Here is a 13,799-nt window from a genome sequence, read left to right on the forward strand (position 1 = left end):
CAGTGGCCAAGAAGTGCAGTACATTGAGCACCTTTTCCAAGGGGCTCAGTGCTTGGGAGCACAGGTTGGATGATGTGAGGTCATCCTCCGACTCACTCACCAAGTTGAGTATTATGTGTGGTGTGAACCTGTACCTCCCATACACCTGGTCATCAGGCATCCCAAAAAGGCTGGTCCTGGGTGTAAAAATTCTGGGCCTGTCTATCCTCCTCCTCCGGTGTCCCACGACCACTGCTGTGAGGAATGGTATATTCATCGTAGCATCTGAGCTTGTTTGTTGTTTGCGTGCACTTTTATGCTGTGCGGGGCCGCGTACGCCGGCTTCCTACTGGCGTACGTGTTTCCGTATTAGCGCATCTTTTTTGGCGCACACGTTACCCCTGTTCGATTCCATGAATACGTGTTGAAGGAGCGCATGTACTTCCCCTGTAACGCCCACATTTTCACGCGTTGATCCCCATTCTGCGTGTTACGCCCCATGTTCCACCCACCCACTTTTGTTGTGTGCGCCGCGCTATGTGCGCTTTCGCTGTGCGCGTTGGCACGCCGTTTGATGACGTGTGCGCCCGCATGCGCCATGCACGATTTTAGCACACATCCCAGGATTTACATGCGCACGGACTTCCATGAATCGATGTGCGCGGCTTTCGCATGCTTGCGCTGCGATTTTCGCGCTTGCGCTGCGATTCGCACGCTTTCACATGCTTGCGCAGCGATTTTCGGCACACATTAATTCCATGAATCGGACTCATATATTTTTGAAATCTACATTTTATGGTAAATCAGGGAATACTACTTTTCTTTCGGCACCACCTTCCTAGAAATAGCTATCATTTTTTGCGATTTGCTCCTGAGCCCAAATAGTGAAAAATATGCCACTCCACCATTCAAACATTCATGTTGCATTCTATCAGTTCAAAAACATTTGAATTCCTCTGAATTATGAGAAGGTCAGGATCATGGTTTTCTTCCTAAGTCAAATTCAATACATAACAGAAAATTAAGAGACAAATAGAACTGGTGGGCATTCTGTGATCTTTAATATGAGTCCCGGATGAGCAACGCACAATTCTCTTTTTTTATTGAAGAAAAGGGGGCCGAATGGTAATCAATAGCAATGCATACATATGGAAGGTCGTAGTTTCATATTCCCAACAAAGCCTCTCATGAATTTCATTTCGTCCTGGTCACATGACACGGTCATGTGCCAGGCTTATGTTATTTCACCCTGCCATTAAGTATCTTCAAAGGTCTCTGTTCAAAGCTAATGCACAGTTAATGGGGAGGCCAGATCTTGAAGGTCATTTCTGCTTCCTGTCTCATCTTTACACTCCACAATTTTGATCTACTCTTTATATTTCTTTGTATTTTAAGCTGAAAACCAGACCTGATTTTCCTAGTGGGCCCAGCACAAAGGACTTGAACTCAAAGTTTCAGAGGCACTGACCTTTCAGTTCAGTGGGGAAAATAAGCTACACACATAATTCTGACAAAATAGCATTTTAAATTGAAAAGATGTGTTCAACATGACATTTTGTATTGCATTTGGTCCTGCTGTTTATAACTACAATACAATATTATATAAGTTCACTTTTCTATTATTCACCACTAGATCACAGTTAACATAGGAAACTATTGTTTACTTCTATAACAAGTAGACCTTTCCATTTAAATGTCAGTTAATTTGTGGAAAGTAAGTGTCTTTCTCCGTGTGAAATGAAATATGCCACTTGGCTTCACTTTTTAAATGTATGGCACAATTCCTCCTTTGTATTTTTCAAATGCACATTTTAAAGCATCTTTTCCCAGGTGTGCTGCTGCAGTATTGAATCTGTCAAAATGTGCCTTTTTCCCAGTTTACACAAAGGGCCTCATTACACGGAAGGCAGTAATGGTTAACGGCCACCGTTAATGGTAACGGTGACCGTTAACCATTACCGCCTTACTACGAGGTCCCTTAGCGGGTTGGTGCTTTAACGCCTGCTTTTTGCAGGCGTTAAAAACCAACCCGCTAAGGGACCTCAGAGCTAATTACGGCACCGCAAAATTGCGGTGCCGTAATTAGCACCTTCCCCATTCCCATAGAGCCCTATGGGGCAGAAATGGGAATGGGGAAGGGCAATGGCAGAAGGGGGATTTACCGCCCCACCAACCTTGGAATGGGGCGGTAAATCCCCTTTCCGCCAAGGCGGTGCCGGTATTTTACCGGCATGAGCCATGGCGCTAATAGCGCCATGGCTCACGGCCTTCCGTGTAATGAGGCCCAAAGTCAGCATCTGCAGCACCACATGTCTTTTTTGAATCCATTGGACACACTTAGCAATATTACAGTTCTGAGGCACACTCTCCTTCAGCTGAGTGTCTTTCCATTTTCACAAAGTTGAGGGAAGCCTATCTTCATTCACTCACTAGGGGTCATGTTCAGAGAACCCCTCCCACCGGCTCTCCTCACCTGAAGTTTCCAAAGCTCTGCCTGAAGGATCAGTCCTCTTCTTTCTTCTTGCTTTCTTGGGGTCTTCCTCTTCCAGAAGCCACCTTGACCGCAAGGGAACACAGCCAAAGGGGTATCCAGAGGAGCCAGCCCCTTAACAGGGAAAAAGCCAAAATTGGCAGAAAAAACCCGGTGCCACTGTCTTGTAAGACACTGTACCTCTGGAAGGTGGTAAGGAGGTAAGTAGAGGCGGTAGAATCCGTGTAAAGCTCTGGTCCGGAGCAGAGATCGATGGAGAAAAATGTAAAGTAAAACCGAGAGCAGTGATACAAAGAGCTAAGGCACAGAAAGAAGAAAGAAAGGGAAAAACACAGATCTCAAGGACAGGGAAGTAGAAGAAAACCAGTAGAATACTAAAAGTGGGTTTGAAGTACCGGGCTGAAGCGATGGATACACAGGGAAAATTGGTCAGAATAAAAATGGAAGGGCTGCAAGAAAGAAAAGGAGAGAGAGAGAGAGAGAGAGAGAGAGAAAAAAGAGAGAGACAGCGGACGTAATCAAGAGTGGGACAAATAAAAGTTAACTAGGAACAAAGAAAGAAAATAAGACGTGCACCCAATGGAGGGAGATATGACGTGCAACCAATGGAGGGAGATACACTCTAGAACTGCCTGCTGAAAAGGAGCCGGCAGAGAGAAAGGCCAAGGATACAACGTATCCACAAAAGAGAGAAATGCCAGTAGGAGGAAATCGCAAGCCGTCTCTGAAAACAAAAGTGGCAAGGAAGCAGAGCCGGATGCGGAACCAAGCACAAGAGGGACAAAGGACAGAAGGAAACCACGAAGGGCAAGGGTGAAACTAGGAGGGAGGCAGCTCAGAATGCAAGGAGAAACAGGAACAAAATATCACAAACCAGCGGGTAGCAGCTTGAGCGTCAGTAACTGAAAAGTTGCAATGCTATGAGCAGGGGGTGTGGCTACAATATATAAGGCTGGACAATGGACATCTAGTCTGTGAACGAAGGATTATAGGAGTCCGATTGCCGACCCTCCATCTTTCCCACAGCTTCCAGGATCGTCTCGTGACACTAGGCCCCATGTTGGAAAATAAGTGTTTTGGATTGGCCTGCATATTCCAATAGGTATCAACATCACCCAGCCTCATTCATATAATAGGGCCTTTCATGGGCTCTCAATCTATGTCACTCTGGGGCTGTATTTTCACCCCAAAATCCCCCCTGGGTCTCTGACTCTGTTGACCCATCGAGAGTTACCATGACTATTTGGCAGTGTCTAGCTTTTTTGTAAGGAATATTATAGTTGCCTTTGAGCAGAGTTTTGTGTCCAGCTTTTTCACATGTATTTCTTAATAGATGTTCACTTACCACAACACACACAGGTTGAATTTGAAGACTTGAAATCATAACACACAGGATTTCTTTGCTCATTAACAGATAGGAAGGAGAATTATTTTAAACACCCTCATTGATTGCTTAGTTTATCCCAATGCTTTTTTCTACAAACACACCCCACCCCTAGGCATCAGTTATATATGACCCCTTGTTGGAAGGCAAGGTACAAGATACAGGGAGTGTGAATATAGAAGGAACATTGTTTTTTTCATTAGAAAGGCAAGGTTTCAGAAAGGAACTCAATGGGAAAATCGTTTTGAGCTTTTTATTTGAATAAAATGCAGGGCTTTGGGATTCTGATTTGGGATGCAAGTGAATAAATGGGAAATTTCGTTTTGCACACTCTCCATTCACTTGAATGGCAGAGTTTTAGGGTTACTTATTGTAGAATTATGGACACCCCCATTCTGTAAGGAAGTCTGGGGTTTCAGAAAGACAGAGGGCCTCATTATGTTAATAAGGGCATGGCTGCCTCCAAACTCGGGTCCGGGTCCATGGTCCCTGAATGGGGAAATACCGGGACATTCCTACTTTGGAGGGCCCCGTATTTCCACATTCAGGGAACCCGGAGACGGACAATCCCCATTCCCATTGAGCCCCCATAGAGCTCAATGGGAAAGGGGAGCATGCTAACAACGGGCCCGTTAATGACGGGCCGTTGTTAGCATGCTGGACCCCTCGCGGATCCCGCAAAGGACGTCTGGTCTGACCAGACGTCCACAGCGGGTCCCGCGAGGGAACCTCGTAATGAGGCGGTACGGGGTTAATGGTGCCGGCACCTTTAAACCCTTACCGCCTCAGTTGTAATGAGGCCCAGAGTCACCCATGTACTTTATTGACTATGACGGCTATAACACACTGGGTATGAAATGTGTTAGTTTCAAATTGTAACAAAACTCACCCTGTGATCTCTTCTAGATAGCACATTTAACGAAAGTTAATTCAATTAATTGCTAACGGTCTTCACAGTTCCCCCCCACCCACAATTAAATGGACAGGATTAAGGCAGGTAGGTCCCAACACAATTCAATTTAAATGGATTGGGATTTTCTCTATGAGGAATTATGTTAGTCAAATATGGTCAGGGTCTACCCAGTGTTGTCCCCTCCCCCATGCTGCAGCAAGGTTTACTTTTATGACATTTTTAACCGGTCCTTTCTGTGGACGTGTTCCCGTCTCTTCTTCTCTCTCTCAGCTTTGTAGAATGTGATAACCGTCTACTGATGAGACGCTCCCCACATCACCAGAACCGAGTTGTATTGACCACATGTTGGCATTTTTTGGTAAGTCTTTCTTAGCTCATTTTTAACCTAGGATGTTGAATAGAGATACGTGAATAATCCTTATCTCCGTTCTGTTTTCTTCCCCTGTGTTTTCTTTCTCTGTTCTTAGCTGGTTGTGTATACATCAGGTCTTCAAAATTGACAGTGGATTTGACATTGTGCTTGACCTCATCGCCACGGCAGTTTAACAACGCTTACTGTTGTGTTTTTTTTGTGTATGTGTATAGTGGGCATCTTGGATCCCCTGAAGGCGTTCATTTATTAATGGTATTAATGTGTATGAATGAAACATGTCGGGCATAAAAGTACCCTGAACTTGAGAGGTGCTATTCATTAATAAATTCAGTTGTTAGAGTCACCCTAGTAGCTGTTAGAAGGGTAGACGATTAGCTGACAAACCATTAATAGGCGACCTCCGAAGACAGTTAAGTGTTAGCATTCGGAGGTGCTACCAACCGTTCTGTTACTATACACTGGGTACATTGTAATGTTTATTACAGATTGTACTTGGTAGATTTGTATAGGCAGGTTGCCAAGATTATCTTGGTGTACAGGTTACATCAGGGCAAGTGGTTTTTAATAGTTTATTTAGACACATTTTGAGCATTTATGATTGTTTTGTATTGTATGTTGTAGAAAAGTGCACTAGGTTTTACACTTTTTAAATGTGATGTATGTTTTATGAATTGTGACATCAACATTGTGTGTTCTTTTTCAATAAATTATGCATTGATATTTTCATAACCTACGACTCAGTCTCTATTTGGTCCATGGACCGAGGTTTGGAAGAAAGGAGTTTGATCATACAGGAGTTTGACGGCTGGCCCTTTTTTGTCTTTTATTGTCTAGAAGGCTTTAGTGGAGTTAGGTCCAGGCGTCATTAAATTACTCCTCTGGTCTCTCATTGTTAGTTGTTGGACCTAATGGCCATCAGGACAAGCAGTAATTGGATGTCGCAACTAGGTCCAGAGTCCACCACAAACTTCTTCAAGATGCCCAGAATTGTCTTATTGTACCTCTCAACTCGCCGCCCCTTGAGGCTGGGTGGAGCAATGTAGAGTTTTTTTTTTACCCTTAGAATCGCCCACATTTTGGTCATAACCTCGCTGGTAAAATGACTTCCATGGTCTGACTCAATCCTTTGGGAAGTCTCGGCCTTACAATTCAGGGCTGGAAGACATTCTACCCACTTGGTAAACAAACATTTTACCATCAGCATGTTTTTGTTTCCTCTAATGGAGTGAATCACTGGCCCAATGAAATCAACTTGCAAATCTGACCAAGACAGTGTCTTTCCCCTTTTCTGTAGGGGAGCTCGGTGTGTGGGAGAACTTGGCTGAAACTCTACACACACAAGACACCCCTTTATGTAGATGTTGAGTTCCTGACCCATGTCCTTGCGCAAGATATCTAATGTCATTTGAAACCTCCAATGACCAGCAGTGCCCGCATCATGGGGGTGACTGAACATCAGACTTCGGAATGAGGTAGGTATCACCTACTGGTCACATCCAGATAGGGGTCTCCATACCAACAAACCGTCTTAGATTCGGAACAGTTTGGAAAACTTCATCAACACCTGGAGATCCTCTTTCGCAATATAATCAGATTCTGTGAGAGGAAAATTCACGGGATCTTCAACATGTTGATAAAATTTCACAATAATAGGATCCTGTTTTTGTGCAGTAATCAAATCCTGAAAGAGAAGATTTTTTTCCGAATCCTCCAGGGATTCTTTTCCTTCAAAAGGGATGAGGCGGACTTCCTCCACAAAGTGAGTTTTCTTTTGCTTTCTTTCACTTGCCCTCTGTTCTTTAGGTTCCAGCATTCTGGTGGTAGATGATTCATATTCAGGCTCAGACACTTCCAGGGGCTTTTTCCCGGTGGGAAAGGATGCTTCCTCTAGGGCTTTGCACCTCCCTTCTACCCGAAGCCCCTTCTCAGGAACCTGTCGGTTGTCAAACATTTCTTCCAGTCACTCCCCCCAGGGGCATCAGACCCAGATGTTCAGTTACTCTGGGTTGCAAGTTCCGGTTGAAGGTTCGACTGAGCCCTTAACATGCAACACTGGCCTTCAGTTGGTTGTTGGACCTGTCGCTCCAGTTGTGATACTTTCTCTGGTTGGTAGGGAGGTCTTGATTCATACCTTTGCTGCTCCCGGAAAGGGTAACTGTCCTATCTCCCAGAGTAGTTTGGGTATTGGAAGTTTCCCCTAGGTCTCCCTTCTCCTTGATTCAGGAATCCATTGTCCTGAAAGCGGGGAGAGAGAGGAGAATTATTCTGGAAATTGGGGTTCTCTGGGTACCTTGTACAGAAGTTCAAGTTGGGAAGTGGAGTATTACTTCTCTCTGGAGGGACGTTCGGAGGGAGGTTTCCTGGGGTGTCACCTATCTGATTGGATCTCACTCCTTGTGCCAGGGGAGTCCATATATATACGGGTATAGGTCTTGTACTTTAGTTTTTTGGACTTACAAAGGTGATAGGTTCAGAAGGGTCATTTTGTCTGGTGTGCCTGACTCCCCTTCGATTGGGCTGAATCAGAGGGTCTCCTCTGCCTGTCGATCTGCTTGTTGGCAGAAGGAGTATTTTTAGACCCCCATCTCCAAGTCCAATGGAGGGGTATTTTTTACCTCTGCTACCTTTGCAGTAGCAGGTTTGTTGGATGGTTTGGGGATTTTAGGGTTGTTTTTATTTTCAGAGGGCATTTGGACCTCATAGACCCTGGTGGCCTGTTCAATAACCCAATCCAGGGTCATACGCTCAAGAAAATCCCTTATTAATTTGGTCATAATGAATTTAGGGAGCGCATGAAAGTATGTATTGATGAACTCCCTACTATTGGAATTCACCCACCTAGACGTCTGGGCAAATGCTAGTTTCAGTTCCTGAATTAACTCTGTAGGTGGTCTTCCCCACACTGCAAGTTGCATGCTGCCTTGCCTGTGGGTTTCTATTAAATGGAGAAGTGTTTTAAAATGGCTGCCTTGTAGGTGGACCATTTATGGTCATCTTGGTCCTCCAGCCCTGCAAAGAACCTGGAGTACTCAGGGGAGAATGTCCATTTGACAAACGTCATGCAATTTCTATCATTTTTGATTCCAAATGATGTCATCATTTGCTCATAAAGCTCTAGATGCTCCCATTTGGCATTCTTATGGTCGGAAGTCATGAAACTCTTTATAGCGTTTACCTGCTGAAATGGATCTTGTACAAGACCTTTCTTCTGTGTGGCAGACTTCCTTTTCCACTGCAAATGAGTCCACTCACCCCCTCACTCAGAGCTCCTACTATAGGTGGTTTATTCCCTGTCCTCTAGGCGCTCCCTACCTCTATGAGACTGAGAAATCTCTGAGAATGACAGGGTCTGGACACTTCTCTCCTGTGGTGCCGTGAACTCTCAGGGTTACTTCCCTTCTAATCCCCTTTTTGCACAGGAAAGTACTTATCCTCCTCAGCCCTCCTTCCAGATATGCTGGGGAATTCTCCCCATCTCCCTGAATGTGTGGAGGTTTTTAAAATACTCTTTTGAGGCCTGAACTCTGGCTCTTCTATCTCTGCAAAGCAGACCAGGGGACCCATTTGTTGCTTCATTTTCTGCCAGTCCAACTCCCTGATTTTTTCATCACAGGAGTCCTGCTCAGAAGTACTCGCTAGGGTACTTTTGATTTCCCAGATCCGACTGGTCCAGCCACCTTCCCTTCTGCTTGTTGACCCTGAATGCTCATCTATGTTAGATAAGGGCTGGTCTTCTGGATCAGTTTGACTAGATTTGGGTGAATGAAGCTGTCTCATGTTTCCCTGTTCTTGATAAGTGGTACGCATGAGGTTAGTGGCATTCTGGACATCTGAAGTGGTTAATTGGCTTTAGGTCCCTGGTAGAGATGGCACCACTCCGTGATCGGAGGATGTTTTGACATACCCGTATTGTTCAGGGTGTCTAAAAGCCTATTTATATTTGGCTATTTCATTTGCCAACCTCACACCTATTTCTCCCGGTCCCTATCTCTTCGAGGGATGCAGAGACCTGAGATTTTAAATTTTGACACAAGATTCTTGAGTGACTTCTAGCACTTTACCGTGGGCCATTAATCAGTCTTTTAGTCCCTTGTTTTCTTCACAATGGGATTCATTTTCACCCTGTGAGTCTTTCATTGTGTGCCTATATTCAGATGGTTTCTTTTTCAGGAGACTAATCTCTTCCTCTTGCACAGTTCTGCACTGTGTTGCCTACACTAGGTCAATTTCTGCTTGCCTCACACGTTCCATTAATTGTGCATTTTTGAGCCTAATATCAGTCAGTTCCTGAGCACATGACTCACTTTTCTCCACATCCATCCTTAATTGACACACTTCCTGAAACAGCACACTATTCTCTTGGTTTATTGTGTCCTTTTCTTCCCTCAACTGATTTCTCAGTTGTTTCAAGGTGTTCAGATCTTGGTTCATCTGATCAAACTCACCTTGCGAGTCATGCCCTTTGATAATTAATTGTCTATTTTCGGTTTTCAATTGTTTTATTTGCGATTGGAATTTGATCATGTCCTCCAACATGACTCTATTATGAACAACCTGATTGTTTAATTTGTATTGCAGTGCACCCAGATTTTCTGCATACTCTTTATTCTCCTCTTGCATCCTCTACACTGTCTTGTTGCTGCGTTTTTAACTCATCTTTTAGCTGGTAAATAAAATGTTCCTTCTTTAACTCCATAATATGGCTCTGCTGCACTTTAGTTTGTAATTGTTTCAGCTGTGGCTGGGCTTGATTAAAAAGCTGAGCCTGGTTTTGCACAGAGGCCACACTATTCTGATGTCATTCTTCCACTATCAGCAAATGGAAGTACATATATGCTGTGAGCTGAGCCATTTTGGTCTGCTCATCTTTAGTAGTTTGTGTCAAATAAATGTCTGTTAGACCTTGATGCAACAGACCATTATCCTGCCAGATTTCACCATTTGCAGGGGTAACCTCCTACATCATTCTAGTTTGCCACATGTCCTGTTCTTCCTCCACCCATTCACCTTTGATAAATAATTTGGATAGGAGGTGCTTCCTGGCCATATCAATTTCTATGGTGCTCATTCTGAAATGTGTTCTGCAACTTTATATACTTCCTATGCAGAGGAAAATTCTCGAACCTGTTCCGGCTTAGTCTCTACTCACAATGACAACTCAAGATAGTTCTATTCAAAACTGTGTTCTCTATAGACCTCCCTGGAATCCAGGGTACAAGTCTGAGTGGCACCTTAACAGTGCAAACACAACTTTCTATCCATTGCAATGCAATTACACCCAAATGAGTAGTCTGCTGCTACTGCAAATGTCACAAGTGAAAACTCTCAATTAAGTCCTGGCCACAAGCCCAAAGTTTTGTCACGGTTTATTGGATAGACACTTTCAACTCGGGGAGTTCCTTTCCCCTCTGATGAAGGCGTTGCACAACAAAGCACGTAGCAGATTCAAATTAGGTTAGGCCTCCAAGCTGTATAACACCATTCAGCAGATACCCTCTGAATCAGCAATAAACTGGAAACCAGGCTGGTGTATAGAAATAATAGTGTATATTTATTTAAAATGTCTTCACTGAATAACAAACAAACACCAGAGCACCAGCCACCATCTCTGTGGCTCAACATAATAAAATGCAAATTACTGACATCAAATGACTGACATGTATTTCTTAATAGACTTTCAGCTACCACAACAAATACAGGTTGAATTTGAAGACTTGATATTAAAACACAAATAGGATTTCTTTGCACATTAACAGATAGGTGTTTTTTTTTCAAACATCCACAGTTATTTCTTAGTTTATCTCAATGGTCTCTTCTCCCAGCACCCCCCATCTCAGGCATCAGTTATATATGAACCCTTGTAGGAAAGCAAGAGACAGGGAGTATTAATGCAGTGGAAACATCGTTCTGGTTTTTTATTAGAAAGGCAGGGTCTGGGAAAGGAACTCACTGGGAAAATAGTTTTGGGCTATTTATTTGAAAGGCAGGGGTTGGGAAAGGAACACAATGGGAACATCATTTTGAGCTTTTTATTTGAATAAAATGCAGGCCATTGGGATTCTGATTTGGGATGCAAGTGAATACACTTGAAACACTTGTGTGTAGGCGCTTTATAAATGCCACATCATATCATGTATCATATCATATATCATAATACATGGGAAATTTTGTTTTGCACATTCTACATTCACAGTAATGGCAGAGTATTAGGGTTGCTTGTTTTGGGATTATGGACAAACCCCTTCTGTAAGGAAGTCTAGGGTTTCAGAAAGGTAGAGTCACCTAAGTACTTTAATGACTATGACGTCTAAAACCCAATGGGTATGACATTTCTTAGTTTCGAATTGTAACAAAACTCCTCCTGTGATGTTTTCCAGATGGTAATTAACTGAATTAACTTTAATTAAATGTGCTAAATGTCTACACTGTTTTGCCCCCTCACCCACAATTAAATTAACAGGATTAAGGCAGATAAATCCCAAGACAATTCAATTTAAATGGATCGGGGGGTTTTCTATGAGGAATTAATTAAGTTATCTTTTTAGTCAAATATGGTCAGGGTTTACCCAGTGCTACTCCCCTACCCACCAATGAAAAGGGATTAAGGCAGGTAGCTCTCCACACAATTGATGGCTTTGGGATATATCTACTTACATGGGAGATCTCTGTTCTTAGCTTAAGAGGCCAGCCAGACTTCAGACCCTCTTTCAGGAATAGGTATGCAGCAACCATCACTGGTCTCTATTCACAGCAAGGTCTCTCCAGCCATATTTTAGCCCCCCCCCACTCTCTCTCTCTCTCTCTCTCTCTCTCTCAAATAGGGCTCACAGCTTCCAGGCAAAAGTCCACAGCACGTGTCCCAGGGTCTCCTGTCTATCTGCTCCCCTGGGTATTTAATTTAATTTTACATTTATAAAGCGCGCACACTGCCCGCAGGCATCGAGGCGCTGTTACAGGAATTCTTTATTTTTCTTAGTTGCGTAATTGTGTTTTTTTGTCTTAGTTACGTATTTATAACGCACTTAAACACTCAGAGGTTTCTAAGCGCGGACCCGGGGATCGAACTGTTGTTGCTACGTGTCGTCTTGCTTTCAAGACGCGCACGCTGCCGCTGTGCTATCCTCCCGAGACTTGATATTATTAACAGAGGAAGGTATCACCCTTCCTCTGTTGTTGTCAGTCTCCTCTCTTCTCTATTTTCCCTTCTGTCTCTCCGTCCCCCTTTAGATTGAAAACTGATATTATATAGTGCTGATGATACTTACACAATATGAATATTCCAACAATATCGACTGGACATCACTCTTTCTCCCTTCCCACTATCAAGCCCACTGCCAGCTGATAGGGCAAGGAGTCTAGAGGTATGTATTATGGATAATGTGGAAGGAGGAAGGTGCATCATTTCAAAATGACATGTTTTTGCATCGTTATGTACATAAAATCTCACTACATGGCAACTACCTTATTTTTTCAGATAACTGCATGAACATATATATTTTTTAATTCTACATATTATGGTGAATCGGAAAGTACTCATTTTATTTCGGCACCACCTTCCTGGGAGGAGCTATCATTTTTCGCAATTTTCTCCTGAGCTGAATTAGTGAAAAATATGTCACACTTCTATTCAAACATTAATTTTGCATTCTATAAGTTCACACTTTCAAGTTCCTCTGAATTATGAGAAGGTTAGGATCATGGTTTTTTTCCTAACTCTAATTCTATACATTAAAAGATACTTAGAACTGACAGGCCTTCTGTGATCTTTAATATGAGTCCTGGATGAGCTCACTGCGAAGCACAATTCTTTTTTTATTCAAGAAAAGGGCGCTGAATGTTACTCGATAGCAATGCATACATATGGAAGTTCGTAGTTTCTTATTCCTAACATAGCCCCTCATGAGTTTCATATCTCCATGTTCACATGATATTGAAATCTGTCAGGCTCATGTTATTCCACGCTGCCATTAAGTGTCTTCAAAGGTCTCTGTTCGAAGGTAATGCACACTTAATGGGGAGGCCAGACCCCTTAAAGGTCATTTGTGCTCACCGTCCACTCCACAATTCTGATTTACTCTTTATATTTCTTTATATTTTATGCTGAAAACCATATCTGCTTTTCCTGGTGGGCCCAGCCTAAAGGTCTTCAGTTCAAATTTTCAGAGGCACAGTCCTTTCAGTTCAGTGGGGAAAACAAGCTTAATACATAATTCTATTTTAAACCAATTTATTAAATATTAACAGAAGAAATCAGATGGTGTCCGACACAAATGAAGTATTTGGGAATTTGGATCTCCGGGAACCTGAGGACCATGATGGGCCTGAATTTGGATATACTTCTGCAAAAATTAAGATTGGAATTGGACCGTTGGAGTGAGCTTGGCCTATCCATTGGCGGGAAAGTGAATGCTATTAAGATGATTTTAGCCCCCTTCCTGTCTGTAAACGGAATTGGAAAATGATTTCAATTATTCTGCAGAACTCTTTATGGAGTAAGAAAACACAGAGATTAAAAATATGGAAGTTGCAGCTGCAAGAGGACAGAGGGGGATTGAATGTCCCAAATTTCGAACTATATCATCAAGCATTTTCATTGAGGCATGTCCTGACCTTTTTGGAAGATATGGAAGATGAATGGGCCGTGGCTGAGGCAAAGGGT

At 43.1% G+C, this 13,799-nt stretch overlaps 1 protein-coding gene and 1 long non-coding RNA gene across 3 annotated transcripts in view; one reads left to right on the plus strand and one right to left on the minus strand.

Moving 5' to 3' along the window:
* Positions 1-5,812, plus strand: part of LOC138582200 (uncharacterized) — a 402,442-nt gene extending 396,630 nt beyond the window's left edge. Inside the window, exons 3-4 of the long non-coding RNA XR_011304974.1 lie at positions 5,038-5,125; positions 5,235-5,812. This is a non-coding gene — a long non-coding RNA (uncharacterized lncRNA). The remainder of the gene's footprint in view (positions 1-5,037; positions 5,126-5,234) is intronic.
* The window catches only part of LOC138582199 (uncharacterized), a 317,260-nt gene that overhangs the window by 128,792 nt on the left and 174,669 nt on the right, over positions 1-13,799 (minus strand). The window lies entirely within an intron of this gene.

This window comes from Ambystoma mexicanum, chromosome 3q (genome assembly GCF_040938575.1).
Source record: "Ambystoma mexicanum isolate Mex_15411 chromosome 3q, UKY_AmexF1_1, whole genome shotgun sequence".
Lineage (NCBI taxonomy): Eukaryota > Metazoa > Chordata > Amphibia > Caudata > Ambystomatidae > Ambystoma > Ambystoma mexicanum.